The 16,971-nt window shown below is 41.7% G+C and overlaps 1 long non-coding RNA gene across 1 annotated transcript; it reads right to left on the reverse strand.

Annotated features, from left to right (window-relative positions):
• Positions 1 to 324: 324 nt before the first annotated feature.
• LOC134480479 (uncharacterized) lies at positions 325 to 8,721 on the reverse strand. Its single transcript, XR_010054917.1, has 3 exons — positions 8,093 to 8,721; positions 2,364 to 3,985; positions 325 to 1,694 (listed from the first exon to the last, which is right to left on the reverse strand). It is a non-coding gene; the product is annotated as an uncharacterized LOC134480479 (long non-coding RNA).
• Positions 8,722 to 16,971: the final 8,250 nt, after the last annotated feature.

Consider the following 16,971-nt stretch of genomic DNA (forward strand, 5'->3'; position numbering starts at 1 on the left):
ATATGTGCTGCCCTGGCCTGTACTTATTTCCACTTCAGGAAACCTTTCTATGCAAATACTTGCTGATCCGACAAGTAAGTTACATGTTCTGCACAGATAGCCTAAACAACACAACATCAAATCCCCAAGAGAGAGATTTCTAGGAAAAGACTCCATCAAGCTCTATGCTGACTCATCATAGGCCCCTCACTAAAACTACCCTGTTTCCTTCATAGAAGACTTTGGAAGCATCAGAGAAGACAGTAACTCATGGTCAGTTCCCAGGAACATTTGATCACATTAGAGTTCCTGTGATATTAAAACAACCTCAATGTCAGTCAGAAAAAAGGCTAAATAAATAACATACAGTGAATTTTCTGAAATGCAGTACTGTGTACAATATTGAGAGGGAATCTATCCTGAAAGGATGCAGTGCCCATGATATAGTCAGCAAAGCAATGTCAGCAGAGGGTTGCACTCTAGGATTCCATGCAAGATCATGGTGAAGCCAATAAGACAATCGAGAATCTTCCTGGGGGATACCTCTGTTCAGGTAAAGTGAAGAAATCTAATCCTTATTTTTAAAATAGTTGAGTGGTTTAAGAATATGTTGAGACAAATAAAAGAGGGGGCTCCACTTGGAACTGGACGAATGATGCAAAGACTGCTGGCCAGCACAAAACAGGAAGCTTCATGTTTGTTGAGAGACCTAGGCTTAATGGACTAAGTTAGATAATGACTGGACAAAACTGCATGTCATGAACTGGCCTCCCCGCATGCTCCCAAAGATGCAGGTCAGCACAGCAATGCACCTTTCTTGGTGAGAATTGTGGGTACATATGGATAACATTGTTCTTGAAGCCTCAAGTCTCTCATGCCAACCCTCAGCCTTTGAGAAACCTTTTCCACATCTTTGCTCTTCTAACCAGCTTCAGGTTGTAAGGCCCAGTTATGAACTCTCCAGGAGCACTCAAATAAGACAGGACTGACATGCTGATATACAGGCTCTGTAGTTACCCAAGATCTATGAAGCATGAAGTCACCATCTTCATATACAGGGACATGAGGGGAGGAAGAACAAAAGCCACCACAAATGAAAATGAGAACCATTTCTTTGGCATTTCCACCAGGCTCTCCTCCTTGAAAACTACTTACTTCCTGAGTCTCACACGATCCCTGAAAAGAAAATGAGCCCCAGGCTTTTGCTTCATCCCTCAAAGCCCTGTTCTAGTCTAAAGAAGGGCTCCCACATAGCACCCTCCATACATAATAGCATGTAGTGCTGTGCTGTGTGATCAACCTATCTCCCTTAATGAAGTGCAGATTCTCGAAGAGCAGGAGCATTTGCTTTCCATACATGCAGTTTCTTGAAAAGGGGCTATCTCCACAGAAAGCCTTGTAAACCATCACATGAATGAACACTTGGATGAGACCTAGGTCAGGACATGGATCAGTCAATAGACAGTTACATTGGTTTGTCTATGGTTATGGTAAGACCTGAGGACACCCTGACGCTGAGCCCTAACCCTACCTGCTGTGGCTTGGCTCTGGGGTCACAGATGTTCATACCGGCCTCTTCACAGAGCCTCTTTGCCTCCACAGAGGATGCTGGCAGTTCAGTCTTCTCCACCAGCAGTTCTCTCTTCTCATTCAGCAAAATCTGTATATTGTTCTCCAATTGAGCTTGTTCACGCAGGAACCGGGAGTGCCTGATGCTGAACCACAAACAAAATTGGTAAATCCCAGGCAGCTTCTATTTGCCTGTCACTCCTGCAAGTACAATCATCCCTTCAAGGAATCCCTCATCCCCAGACCTCCCCAGAATACAGCCACACTATACAAGTTAGCACCAATTAGACGAGGTCAAATCCAGAATCCACATTCCACATGAATCAAAGTACTTCTGAAAATCCTGACACTAAGACGGTTTATATAAATCAAGGAAGAAGAGATGGTCCACAAGGGAGCTCGTATGTCCATGGTATGGTGAAACCATCTTCACGTTGTGGGGAAAGCCCCTCTGAGGGGTAGTTGAAGACCCAATAGCTATAGAATTTTTCCATGTGTTTCTCATGGATCACAGATCTTTAAATCTTCTGTCAGAGTCCTAGAGATTCAGAGATGATTGATATTCCCATCATGGTGCAAACCTTTTCTATCTAGAGGAACTTTAAGTGGAAAATAACAATTGGAGGGTCTTCTACACCCCTCACATGTACGACAACTGAGTCCAAGAGCTACAAATCTAAGACCCTTGCCAGGAGGCAGCCTTCTTGTTAAGAGTCAGACACTACAGGACCAGAGACCTGACTTTTGTTCAAAGTCATACAGGACAGAAGCATTCCCTGCCTAGTGCTGGGTTCTCATCTCTAACAGCGACTCACCGGTAGGAACTGTTCACTTGTATGAGCTCCTTGTACCTCTCCATGGTATCACTTATTGAGTTGGTCATCATATGCATAGCCATCATTCTCATCTCATGTTCAGATTGAAGGACTGGCAATTCGACATGCAGCCTGGGTTAGGTCATGGCCAAAGGAACAAATAATGTTTTGAACTCATGATTTCAGAATTAGGTGAAATGTAAATAAAAATATATAATAAAAAATTTCAAATTCAAGGAATGGTGGAAGGGAAGAAAATGGCAAAGTCAAAAACCAGACCAAAACCCAACAGTGAGACTCAATCCACAGAAAATATTTCTATGTAAATAAGCAAACATTTGTTTTGAAATAAGGACTCCTTGGAATCCTGAGAGATCTGGTTCTGCAAAGACTCACTATATAGGAGGGGGCAGAGCCTGAGAGCTGCCTGTTTGGGAATAACATCTGTCAAGACCACAGTGACCATTTCTAGGTCACAATAAACAATCCCTGGGTAGTTAAAAAAATAAAAAACTAAAGATCAAAGCAGGTGAAACAAATTAGGTAAAATCAGACTGTTCTCTCTATTACTTAAACTCAGTATGTACCACATACTTTCTCCTTCAAAGTATTTGTACTGGTTAAGTTTATTATCCTGGGCACAGGAGAACAGAGCCACGGTACCAGTTGGAGGGACCTGACCTTCAAGAGCTGGCCAGGTGAGCATGATGGAATTGACTAGTTCAGGAAGAAGATTCCTCCAGTCTGTGCCACAGCTTTGGGCCCAAGAGAAAGCTGTGATGACATTTCTCTTGTTTTGAAAGCAGGTATACTCAATCCTTGGTTTCTATCGTTACGTGAATTCCCAGAGGGCATAACTAAGTTTGACAGGGAAGAGGATTTATAGCACCTCCTCCCCTCGGGAGGGTCCTGGGTGCCACCAAGGTATACAGAAGGAGTAAAGTGCTCTGTTGATCAGTGTGGGCCTCCACGTACTCATCACCATCATGACCTGCAAAGTGTTGATCAAACAAATCCTCAGACCCCATCAAAGGTCCCAGACGTCCTGATCCAGAGTAAAACACCACATATACTTCCACATACACACATAGCAACCCATATCCAAACACATTTAGAATGCCAACTACATCCATGGAGGTGCCATAGAATCAGTGTATAATGAACAAATTCAGAGGAAAGAGTGATGACGTGCAGGCATTTCATTCACACACACAGTTGCAGCAAGTGTGACAAGGTCCTTCTAGCTGTTGACAGAACCAACGCTAATCCAAGAGGCTCAGGGTCAAGTACAAAAGAGGTTGACCCTAAACACACAGCACCTAGCTTATCTCACAAGCAAATGCCTGCCAAATCTCCTTAAAATCCAGGATGAGAGGTGAAACTCTCTCGTGCTATGAGGAAATCTTGAGGTAGCAGAGAGAGAGCGCAAGACAGTTAACAGGTTACTGGGCATAATGACTACCTGTGGTCCCACTCATCATAGATATAAAGATCCAGGATTTGATAAAGTTCATCCCTCTCGAATTGACACTTCTGGATTTCAAATTTGAGTTCCTCCAGTTCCTTTAGACACTCCTCTTGCTTACTGATGACATTTTGGGATGATGCCTTCCTACCAAAACCTGTAGACAGATAAACCCAAGTGAATTTGCATATTTGAACCAATGGGAAGAATAGATCATTCTGAATCCGAAAAGGAGGTTGAGGAATGGGAAATGGTAGAGACTGGGTGAATCCCTGAAAGAGCAGAAAAGCTTTCTTAAAGGTTGATTCTTAAGCTATGTCCCTCTTCCCAACCTCTAATGCCATACACGTGCCACACTCACTATTACAGGACCCCTGGCACTGAAAGTTATAATGTGACTGAGACATAAACATCTGCGACATTGTTATCTCATATCAGATGTGGTGCAGATAATCCTGGAGTTCATAATGACTTCATAATGCTTAGCACCATCAAGCTCTAACCAAGTGTGGTCCAGCCCAAAGTGTCTGAGTACTCAATTCATGACTAGGGGTGCATCCTTCTTTGTTCTCGCCATCAGAGACTTATGTAACCTACAGTAATCTAGAGGATGAAGTGCTTCAACTCCCAACCATGGATGGTCACATTGTTAATCTCACAGTGCCTCCTCCTGCCAATCATTGACACTCACAGTTAAAAAGCTTCAAGAAAAGACACTGAAGTCTTACAACTTTATGGCTTTCTCTCAAATTAAAGATCAGGAACTCCTGACTCTTGGTTTGCCTTTGAGAAATCCCAAGGCTCCTGCTTGTAAGGCCTAGTCTTAGAAAGCACATCTCAAACCTACCTCCTTGAGGATGTTCCCCAACTCTGCCCACGACTCACCAAGCCTTCTCCAGAATGATTTCCTCCTTCCTGTTTCACTAGAGAGGGGGTCAGCTTCCCTCTGACCTCGTGTGGTCTCTCCTTGATCAACACTTTCCTTCCGAAATAGCCTGAGCAGCTGGCGAAACATGCCTGCTTGTGTACCCAAAGGGAACTGAAGGAATATCCCAAAGGCAGTTGGTGTCACCACAACACTGGTGACATCACAGAAGATTCTAGGGATCTCTTAGATACAATAGAGTGTCCAGTGAACGTCTTACTGGTGATGTCACTGGAAAATTCTATGGCCTACCTACTAACCAGCTCTCCCCACACTGATGAATTTCTGTGGGGACCCTTTCCTCCAGTCTCCCATGTGTCACTGGGAATACCATTTGGCAACCTCTATTTCAAAGCTAGATGTTTCTTTCTGCTTCATTAGAACTCAACAATGCTTTTGCTGGGGAGAGTTGCTGACAACTCTGAATTGGAGAACAGATTTTTCTTCCCACCCAAATCTCTAGGAACCAAGGAGGAGGGAGATTTTTCTTAAAAGTATATCTACTACTTGAGACAATGCATGTGACACACATTTCCATTCCTGAGCTTTTCCCTTTTTCTGGAAGCCAATATATTTCTTCTACACCTCTGAGTGTATAAAACCTGGAAATATGTGCTTCCTGTGCAGTCCTTGACAGCCGACATTGTTTCCATTTACATATCCACGTATTTCACAAAATCAATGGTCTATAATCCTAGTTTTTTTCAATAAAAACTACTTTTACTTGGGAACATAGGGATCAACCACAGGGCATATATAAAATAATAAATTTCTGTCTGTTTTATATATTATGTAGGACATCCTCCCTTTCTCAAATATAACAAGACATTAAATTGGATATCAGTGAGCAAATGTCAACCAGGACCTTGTGTTACTACATTGTAACTATATAGCCATCACTTCTCCAATATCATTCTTCGTGAATAGACAAATCTAGGCATGAGAATATTGGGGACTACACCATGATCTTTTACTTGTAGCAAACATAAGAATAAGGAGGATGGAAAGGGAGTGGAATGGCCTGAGTTCAGGTTGAACCTCAATTTTAATGGGTCCATACGTTCAGGAGGGAGTCTATTTGGCATTGTGATATATGGATTCTGTTATCTTATCATAGGTGTTATAATAATTCAACGTGAATGTGTGCTATAATGCCACTCCTCCTCAGAGATGTAAGAGTGTAAATCATGTCTGACCTTTCTGGGAAGAACTCTGCCTTTTACTACCATCTGCAGTTATACAACATCACTATACAAAGCTCAGAAGAGAGGGGTGCAGATGTGCGGGCCTTAGAAGTTGAGGATCTTTTCTTCTGATTAAGCCACTTGTTTTTCCTATGTAATTTTTCCCTTGCTCTTTTACTAATGGTGGCTGACTTCTTTCCTGGCCTGAGGTAAACTGGAGTACAATCTTTTGGATTACTGAACCTTCTATTTTTGAGATGACCAAGATGAGGCCAACCAAGGGTCCTACTGCAACAGAAGGTATGAATAAGTCTCAGGGGCTGGAGTAAGTTAAAAACGTCTGTGACAACAAAGAACTGATTAAGAAAACAAGAGCCCAGCTGCTCATCAAGATCACAGTTGTATGATAGTAAGAAAATGTGAATAGGGCATCGGGTGAAAAGATAAATTAATTAGGAGGTCATAGGCCTAGAAGGGGTAGCCTTTGCTCTCAGTGGAGCTGCCATTCTTTCTGCCATTCCTCGCCCTCTGCCACAGGACCAGAGACTTCCCCAAACAACTGGCTGGCCTTGCCAAAGACCTGCCAGGGCTTCTCCCTGTAGAATAGGACATGTAGAGTCCTTGAGAACTCACCAAGAGGTCTCCTCCACACAGGTTCCTTGTTGTCAAAGGGAAATGTTCCTGCAGAATCCTGCCATGGCAGGAGGAATTTCAACCTGGCTGCTCTTGGTCCAGCTCACTGGGTGCAGGCCCGAGGCCCAGGGGTATCTGGGGAAAGAAGCAGCACGCACTACCTCACAGCTCTCTCTTTGTTGGATGCAACTGCTAGGACTGTGATGGGATTTTTGTTTCTTTGTGTGTTTTATCAGAAATACCTACAAAGCTGATTAAAGTTGCAACATGCCTTCATACCCAGAGTGCAGAATGTTTTTACATCGTTGTTGTTCCTGTTTTATGTTTGGATTTTGTTTTTTAATCCCCTCAGGAAATTTCCCTGTGCTTAGAATGTTAAGCACATGCTCGGGAGGGATCGATTATTCAAGTTCGGCAAAGCTTTTGTTCTCACCATCACTCCACAGATGATGCCATTACTTACTTTGAAATGAGCAAACAGTTATAGAGAAGTAAATTAACCTGTAAGCTATCACAGAAGAAACACATCATGATTGTGGAATGGCACCCCAGTATTTTGTATTTCCTAAGTTATTTTTAATTTAAACTTTTTTATTGGATTTTTTTGGGTATATTTCATCTTTTTTAAATCCTTAAAGGTATATTTTATTCCTCTCCTCCCATTTACAAGGTGGAATTTCACCTGTGATTGTTAGTCCAGATAGTTTGGTCAATGGCTTAGATATCACCCTGGCCTAGTTTCCTTGGCATAAGCTGAGTTAGAAGCAGACTCAAAGGTTCAGGACTCAACAAATAATGAATTCCACTACATCTGGATTCCTAGCCTCACAGCCAGGAAGGGACTGTATTTCCATTCACTATTTAAAAAAAAGATGCAGTTCATTAACCTGTAAAAAATTTCTCAAGTATATTAAAGTGTTTACCATGGTCATACATTTTTTCAAATACCTGGCATTCATCTTTTTCCAAAACCTAAAATTTCTTTCTTATTCACATTTTTTGATTATTTTTGGTATTAGTATCATTTTTTTAAATTTCAGTTTTTTAAATAGATATATATGTTTTCTTCAAACCTTATTCCCTTTCCCAGCTTTTGGTCCATAAGCCCCCCTGCCGTGCCCTCTCCCATATGTATGGTCCCCCAATCCATGCCACTTAGAAACCCCTTCCCGGACATTTGCCTGCACTCAGGGTCCAACCTTGTTAAGAACCAGGGCTTCCCCTTAACACAGGTGCCCCAACAGGGATATTCTCTCCTACATATGCAGTTGGACCCCTGGGTCAGTCCATGTATAGTCTTTTGCTAGTGGTTTATTTGGTTGGCATTGCTGTTCTTATGGGGTTGCAAGCCCTTCAGCTCTTTGAATCCTTCTTCTAATTCCCATAAATGGCGTCCTGTTCTCAGTTCAGCAGTTTACTGCCAGCACTGACCTCTTTATTTGACATGCCCTGGATGTGTCTCTCAGGGGAGATGCATATTCTGTCCCATTCAGTAAGCATTTTTTAGCTTCATCAATCTTACCTAGTTTTGGTGGCTGTATACATATGGGCCACATGTGGGGCAGACTCTGAATGGCTGTTCCTTCCGTCTCTGCTTTAGATTTGGTCTCCATATCCCCTCCTATGGATATTTTTGTTCCCCATTTTAAGAAGGAGTGGGAACATCTGCACTTTGGTCATCCTTCTTCTTGAGTTTCCTGAGATCTGTAGATTGCATCTTGGGTAATTCGAGATTTTGGTCAGTTTCCACTTATCAATGAGTGCATACTGTCAACGAGGGGTGCTGAGTACCTGGAAGACAATTAGGGACAAGAGACGTGACGAAGGACTCCACGACAAGAGTCTGATCAAGGCGACAATTTTATTTTTCCCCAAGGCTGAATTTGTACCATAAAAAGGGTAACAGAGAGAGGAGAGAAGTAAGAAACATTTACCCATGCCAAGGACACAATATTCATGTGGTCAGGGAATTGGCTGATGTTGACAGGTTGTCAGAAAGGTCACAGGTTTGTCATATCTATTAGTCAGCAGGATGTTGGTTTTTCAGAAAGGTTACAGGTCATGACATTGGGTATCTTAACGTTACACGTTATCATATGATTATTCATCTTTACCACCACATTTGTATTAGTCTTCTGCAGCTGGCTGGGGATTTTCCATGAACCCAGTCATACTTAATGCTAACCATAATAATAACATCAATAGTGGAGGGCTTCAAGGCCATCGCTCCGAACAGCATACCAAGTGTGTTTTTCTGTGATTGGATTACCTCCCTGTGGATGATATTTTCTAGTTCTTTCCATTTGCCTATGAATTGAACGTAGTCATTTTTTTTGATAGCTGAGTGGTACTCCACTGTGTAGATGTGCCACATTTTTCAAATCCATTCCTCTGTTGAAGGGCATCTGGGTTCATTCCAGCTTCTGGTTATTATGAATAAGGCTGCTATGAACATAGTGGAGCATGTGTGTTGTTGTATGTTGGAGAATCTTTTGGGTATATGCCCAGGACAGGTATAGCTGTGTGCTCAGGTAGTGCAATGTCCAATTTTCTGAGGAAACTTCAGACTGATTTCCAGAGTGCTTGTACCATTTTGCCATCACAGCAACAATGGACGAGTGTTCCTCTTTCTCCACATCCTCGCCAGCATCTGTTGTCACCTGAGTTTTTGATCTTAGCCATCCTGACTGGTGTGAGGTGGATTCTTAGGGTTGTTTTGATTTGCATTTCCCAGATGACTAAGGATGTTGAGCATTTCTTTATGTGTTTTTCAGCTATTCGATATTCCTCAGCTGAGAATGTTTTCTTCAGCTCTGAACCCCATTTATTAACAGGGTTGTTTGGCTCTCTGTACTCTAACTTCTTGTGTTTTGTGTATACTTTGGATATTACCCTCTATCAGATGCAGGATTGGTAAAGATTTTTTCATAGTCTGTTGGTTGCCTTTTTGTCCTAATGACACTGTCCTTTGCCTTACAGAAGCTTGTCAGTTTTATGAGGTTCGCCCATTTGTCGATTCTTGATCTTAAAGCATAAGCCATTGGTATTTTGTTCAGGAAATTTTCCTTAGTTCTTATGTCTTCGAGACTCTTCCCTACTTTTTATTTATTACTTTTATTGTATCTGGTTTGATGTGGAGGTCCTTGATCCACTTGGACTTAAGCTTTGTACAGGGTAATAAGAATGGGTCAACTTGCATTCTTCTACATGCTGACCTCCAGTTGAACCAGCTCCATTTCTTAAAAATGCTCTCTTTCTTCCATTGGATCTTTTAACTCCTTTGTCAAAGATCAAATGACCATAGGTGTGTGGGTTCATTTCTGTGTCTTCAATTATGTTCCACTGATCTGCCTGTCTGTATGCCAATACCATACAAACTATTGCTCTGTAATACTGCTTGAGGTCAGAGATGGTGATTCCCCCAGAAGTTCTTTTATTGTTGAGTATAGTTTTGCTATCCTGGGTGTTATGTTATACCAACTGATGGCAAATTGCACTTTCTAACTTTATAAAGTATTGAGTAGGAATATTATTGGTGATGGAATTGAATCCGTAGATTGCTTTTTGCAAAATGGCCATTTTTTACCATAATCATCCTGCCAATCTATGAGCATCAGAGATCTTTCCATCTTCTGAGATCTTCTTCAATTTCTTTCCTCAGAGATTTGAAGTTCTTGTCATACAGATTTTTTATTTGCTTAGTTCAAGTAACAGCAAGTTATTTTATATTATTTGGGACTATTGTGAGGGTGTCATTTCCCTAATTTCTTTCTCAGCCTGTTTACCCTTTGAGTAGAGGAAGACTACTGAATTGTTTGAGTTAATTTTATACTCGGACAGTTTGCTGAAGTTGTTGATCAGGTTAAGTAGTTCTCTGGTGGAATTTTGATGTTGCTTAAGTAGACTATCATATCACCTCCAAATATTAGTATTTTGACTTCATCCCTTCTAATTTTTTCAATGACCTACTTTATTGTTTGATTGCTATGACTAGGACTTTAAGTACCATATTGAAAAAGTAGGGAAAGAGTGGGCAGCCTTGTCTATTCCCTGATTTTAGTGGGATTCTTTCAATTTTCTCAGTTTAGTTTGATGTTATCTACTGGTTTGATGTATTTTGCCTTTTCCTATATTTAGATTTAGGCCTTGAATTCCTGATCTTTCCAGGACTTTATTAATGAAAGGGTAATGAATTTTGTCAAATGATTTCTCAGCATCTAATGAAATTATCATGTGGTTGTGACTTTGTTTATATGATGAATTTCATTGATGGACTTCCGTATATTAAACCAGCCCTGCATCTTTGCCTTGAGGCCTACTTGATCATAATGGATGATTGTTTGGATGTGTTCTTGGATTCAGTTTGCCAGAATTTTATTGAGCATTTTTGATCAATATTCATAAATCAAATAGGTCTGAATTTCTCTATCTTTGTTGTATCTTAGTGTGGTTTAGGTATAAGAGTAATTGTGGCTTCATAGAAGGAATTTGGTAGTACTCTGTCTGTTTCTATTTTGCGGAATAGTTTGGACAGTATTGGTATGAAGTCATCTACGAAGGTCTGATAGAATTCTGCACTAAATCCATGTGGCCCTGGGCTCTTTTTGGATGGGAGATGTTTAATAGCAGTTTCTATGTCTTTATGAGTTATGGGTTTGTTTCAATGGTTTATTTGTTCCTGATTTAACTGTGGTACCTGGTATCTGTACAGAAAATTGTCCATTTCCTCCACATTTTCCAGTTTTGTTGAATATATGTTTTTGTAGTAGGATCTGATAATCTTTTTAATTTCTTCAGATTTTGTTGTTACATCTCCGTTTTATTTCTGATTTTATTAATTTGGATACAGTCTCTGTGACCTCTGGTTAGTATGGTTAAGCGTTTATGTATCTTGTTGATTTATTTAATTTTTTCTAGAGCTTTTATGTGTGCTGTCAAGCTGCTGACATATGCTCTCTTTTGTTTCTTTTTGCAGGCATACAGAGCTATGAGTTTTCCTCTTAGCGCTGCTTTCATTGTGTCCCATAAGTCTGGGTATGTTGTATCTTCATTTTCATTAAATTCTAAGAAGTCTTTAATTTCTTTCTTATGTCTCCAATGACCAAGTTGTCATTGACTTCAACTTCCATGTATATGTGGGCTTTCTGTCCTACTTGTTGTTATTGATCAGCAGCCTTAGTCCGTGGTTTTTTGATAGGATGCATGGGATTATTTCTATCTTCCTGTATCTGTTGAGGCCTGTTTTTTGACCGATTATATGGTCAATTTTGGAGAAGGTTCCATGGGATGCTGAGAAGAAGGTATATCCTTTGGTTTTAGGGTGGAATGTTCTATAAATATGTTAAATTCATTTGTTTCATAACTTCTGTTAGTCTTTCTGTGTCTCTGTTTAATTTCTGTTTCCCTGATCTGTCCATTGATGAAGTGTAGTGTCTAAATCTCCTACTATTATTGTTTGTGGTGCAATGTATGATTTTTTTGAGCTTTAGAAATGTTTCTCATTGTTTAGGGACACAACTGCTATATACTTGACAAATATAGCAATCACCCAGAACATCCGTAGAAAGCCTATGACTGTTGGCCACATGAGGATGAGTTTCTTTCAAAGATCATCATGATTTTTGATAATATATTCCCTGTAATTGGTGGCATGGCTTCCCACAAACATGTTTGTCTAAAATCTCCTCTTTGGTCAGCATCTCATCCTTGTTTTTATCTTACTCATACACCAGATGCCGGGCCTCAGCCTGTGCATGGTCATAGTCCTGAGGGAGGATCCAATGGTGAATCTCATTCTAATCCAGTTTCCCATCCTTGTTCAGATCTGGGAAATCATTGAACGGCTCCCCAGACAAAACCCAGTCGGTCTCAGGGCAATTGTCCTCGTGAGAAAAAGATGTCCACAATGTACTCATCCTAGTCCACAAAACCATCCCCGTTCTTGTCGATATTCTCCAGCGTTTCCAGAACTACAATCTCCTTCATATGTTCTAAATCCTCTTAGTGCAGAAAAGCAATGAACCCGTCCTGAGTAGCTGTCAGGTCACCGTCAAGGCATTAAACTTCCTCTCATCTCGTGGAGGCAACTTTTTAAAGTTGTGATGATCAGAGCTATCTTGGAATTCAGCAAGGTTTCCCAGGTAGTAGCCATAGGTAGCCTGCTTGTATTCTTCCCAGTAGATTTTTTCCTCTATGTCCCTATCATAATCCTTCCAGAGTTTAGCCACATTTTGGTTGATGTATCTTTTCTGTACCTGTTTGATCCAAACTTTCAGGTTCTCAGTAGTAACAAGGCCGCCTTCATCACTGTCAATTGGATCAACAATTTTCCCCAGCCTCTCCTGCTCTCGTCCAGGCTTAGCTATCAAAGGTCTTGGAGTCCTCCTTGCCCAGGAAGACCTCATCATCGTACAGGAAGCTGTGCTTATTCTCTGGTGGCCACTCGCCCTGCTCTGAATCAGGACAAACCATGTGCTCCTTGCTCATCATGCTCTTGGCTAGGAACGCCAGGACCAGTGCCAGCAGGAGCCCATGGAGAGTCCCAGGCTGACACCATGCACCACAGTCGTGATCAAAGGGAGGCAGCAGGGAAGTAGGGGCTCAGAGCACCTTATCTGCTGTCCCTTCCCCAGAGAGGGCTTTTGTTACATTTCAAACGTTATCCGTTTTCCTGTTTTCCACAAAACCCCTTATAAAACCCCCTCCTCCTTCTACTGTGAGGGTGTTACCACACCCACCCAAACACCCAGGCCTATCTGCCTCCCTGTTCTGGTTTCCCCTACACTGGGGCATCAAGCCTTGACAAGACCAAGGACTTCTCCTCCCATTTGGGCCCAAGAAGGCCATCCTCTTCTACATATGCAGCTGTAGCCATGGGTCTGTCCATGTGTACTCTTTGGATGGTGGTTTCGGCTCTGGGAGCTCTGGGTGTTTCTTATTGTTGTTCTTAAGGGGTTGTAAACCCCTTCAGCTCCCTCAATCCTTTCTCTTACTCCCCCATTGGGGACCCTGATCTCAGCTAAATGGTTGGCTGCAAGCATCTGCCTCTGTATTTGTCATGCTCTTTACCCCACTCTTTTGAGCAGATCACCACGGAGTAACGAAGATGTATTGTATTGAAATGATTATGTATAGACAAATAGATGATGTCTTAATTCCTAATGATGGTTCTATAAAAATTCCTAAAATTAGATTAGTAATTTTAAGCTCCCTTATAATGGGACTGCTATTATGTTTTCTCTGGTAATCAAAATTGCATTGAGAACTCTGCCATTCTTAAAGTGTCATGAGTGAATTGCTTCTGCAATACCAAGCAGGATCTACAAATTAGAGCCCATCCTAAGAGGGTATAAACCAATTAACCAAAGTTCATAAAAAGGGAATGAGTGATTTACTATAGGTGCAAGACTGAATGTAAATAATTGACTGGATTTGCCTATAGGTAATTTCACTTATTCTTTTCTCATAAAAATTACAGCTTTTAACTCTCCATGAATGTGCAGAGCTAGTGACAGATGGTGATGGTTTATCCTGATTGATTACTCTTGATGGATATGCATGTAAACATTCTCTGTTGTAAACTGATTATCCAACTTATGATTTGAATTCCTGTGCAAACTGTGGTGAACTTTTCACCATGTGATGCTGTGTTCAGAAAGATATACAAATGCTGAGGACAAAGAGAGAGAAAGCTTTTTAGACAGAACTGAACTGAACAGAACAGAGCTCAAGAAGAACTTAGAAGTAAAGGCATAGCGTTGAGAGTAAGGCATTGAGAGTAAGGAAATTATTGGGTCATAAGAGCAAGAAGAAAGGAGATAAGAAGAAGAGAGCAAGGAGAACCTTTTAAGCCAAACTTTATGGAGGCAAACTTTTGTCTTTTAGGAAAACTGAAGAACTTAGAAATAAACGTTAAAATCACTGCTCTTCAGCCTTCAGCCTGGCTCACTGGCTAGCCTCTGTTCTTCAGTCAGGCTCACTGGCTAGCCTCTGCTCTTCAGCCTGGCTCACTGGCTAGCCTCTGCTCGTCAGTCAGGCTCACTGGTTAGCCTCTGGTCTTCAGTCAGGCTCACTGGCTAGCCTCTGCTCTTCAGCCTGGCTCACTGGCTAGCCTCTGCTCTTCAGCTGGGCTCACTGGTACCCTCTGCTCTTCAGCATGGCTCACTGGCTTGCCTCTGCTCCTCAGCCTGGCTCACTGTCTAGCCTCTGCTCTTCAGTCAGGCTCACTGTCTAGCCTCTGCTCTTCAAACTGGCTCACTGACTAGCCTCTGCTCTTCAGCCTGGCTCACTGGCTAGCCTCTACTCTTCAGTCAGGCTCACTGGCTAGCCTGTGCTCTTCAGTCAGGCTCACTGTCTAGCCTCTGCTCCTCAGTCAGGCTCACTGGCTAGCCTGTGCTCTTCATTCGGGCTCATTGTCTAGCCTGTGGTCTTTAGTCAGGCTCACTGTCTAGCCTGTGCTCTTCAGTCAGGCTCACTGGCTAGCCTCTGCTCATCAGTCAGGCTCACTGTCTAGCCTGTGCTCTTCAGTCAGGCTCACTGTCTAGCCTCTGCTCTTCAGTCAGGTTCACTGGCTAGCCTCTGCTCTTCAGTCAGGCTCACTGCCTAGCCTATCCTCTTCAGCTGGGCTCACTGGCCAATGGGGCACTAGCACATCGCTTAACCATCTGCTCATGACTGCCTGACCACACTGACCACCTGACCGCCCTGACTTCTTAAAGTTGTCCTCTAGAAAGAGCACAAGAAACCAAAGAGAAACACCACAGGGACCTTTTCCAATGGGCTTTTTTCAACCTTAAGTACTTTCGTTATTTCTTTAAAAAAGTGAAATATAATTTCTGTAATTCATATGTCCAAGAGAGCTGTGCAGTAGTCATTGCTTTATGGAATTTGGTGCTAAATCAAATGATTCCTTTATTCTATTATGATGTTATCTGTATGTTATAAGATGTATCTTTGGAAAACACAACACCAAATTCCTAAAATCTAGATGTTTTAAGAAATCAGATGATGGAGAAACATAACTGCTTACCTATCTAGACTGGGCTTTTTTGCTATACTGCAGGTAAAATCAATTTTCCACACTACTTCCATGATTTTCAAGAATGATTAAGAGAAAAATAAGTTGAACATAATGGCCAGAAAGATCAATACTGTTGCATACCATTTTACATAACTGCAAACACTCTCAGAAGAGTTTTTCACATCCTACCAATATTAGAAGTTTGGTGACACAAGCAGCTTGACAAACAGTAAAATTATTGTGGTTTTGCCTTTCTGGAGGACATTAAAATTTACATGGTTTGCATATCGTATTTTTTTTTTTGGCATTTAGTCCTGCTTTAGTGCTGTTCAATAGTGGCCATGCAGCCAACATCCCTTTGCTCCAGGCTTTCAGCACCCCATTCCCATCACTGATCTGATGCATACTTGGTCCCAGAGATGGACAGCAGAGGGATTTGACACACAGCATCCACTCTGCTCCACTGCTTTGCTTTTTGTAAATTCTTTACAATGGCTATTTCTTGATTTATTATTCCTACGAACATGACTTGTCTTGATATTTTGAGATACGATCTTATTATGTAGCCCAGGCTGGCCTTGATTTCCCAATTCTCTGCCCTTAGTCTTCCACCATTCCCTGATTCTCAATTTGTTATTAGATGTAGTTGTATGGCCCCATTTCCAAATCAAATGTTCTTCTGGCTTTATTACTTTGCCCTTTCCACAGACTTTTATTAATTATGCAAAGTAGATGGTGTTAAATGTTTAAATACTAGATATATTAACTCATCAGTCCCCAAGACAACTCTGTGAATTAACACTCGTTATCATCCTCACTGTGCAGATAAGGGAATTGAGTCACAGAAGGTAAAATAACTTCTCCACAGTTGAACATCTAACGGGTGTGAGAGCCAAGCTTTGAGTCCAACTACAAAGTAGATCAACCTACAATGGGCAGGTCTGTGCTGCTGTATATTCAAATGCTAAATTCTGTACCCTAAGGTCCTGTTGCTCCAAGACAAGGAGATCCTCATGTATACCAGATTTTTTTTTGCCCCCAAGTTATCCCTGATTGATTAATAAAATCCCTACAACAAGGGCTGGGCAGAAGAGAGGGGACAGAGCAAAGTTGCCCTGGGCCTGGGGACTCAGGCAGGGTCCACGAGGAGAGGGAAAGGACATGGAGGAGAAGGAAGGAGACACCACCCCATAGGGTAGGTGGATCGTGAGTGTATTGCCATGAGGGCCAGCCTGTCAGAACAGGAGTGACCCAGGCAGAGCATGGCAAGCAATACCTCGGGGTTATGGACAGGGAAGCAGAAAAAATAGCACAGAGGGTTGATTTCTGCCCAGCTCTAATACTTTAAGGCTTATTCTAAATCTAAAAGTTTTGTGTCTTTT

This window comes from Rattus norvegicus, chromosome 9, assembly GCF_036323735.1.
Source record: "Rattus norvegicus strain BN/NHsdMcwi chromosome 9, GRCr8, whole genome shotgun sequence".
NCBI lineage: Eukaryota > Metazoa > Chordata > Mammalia > Rodentia > Muridae > Rattus > Rattus norvegicus.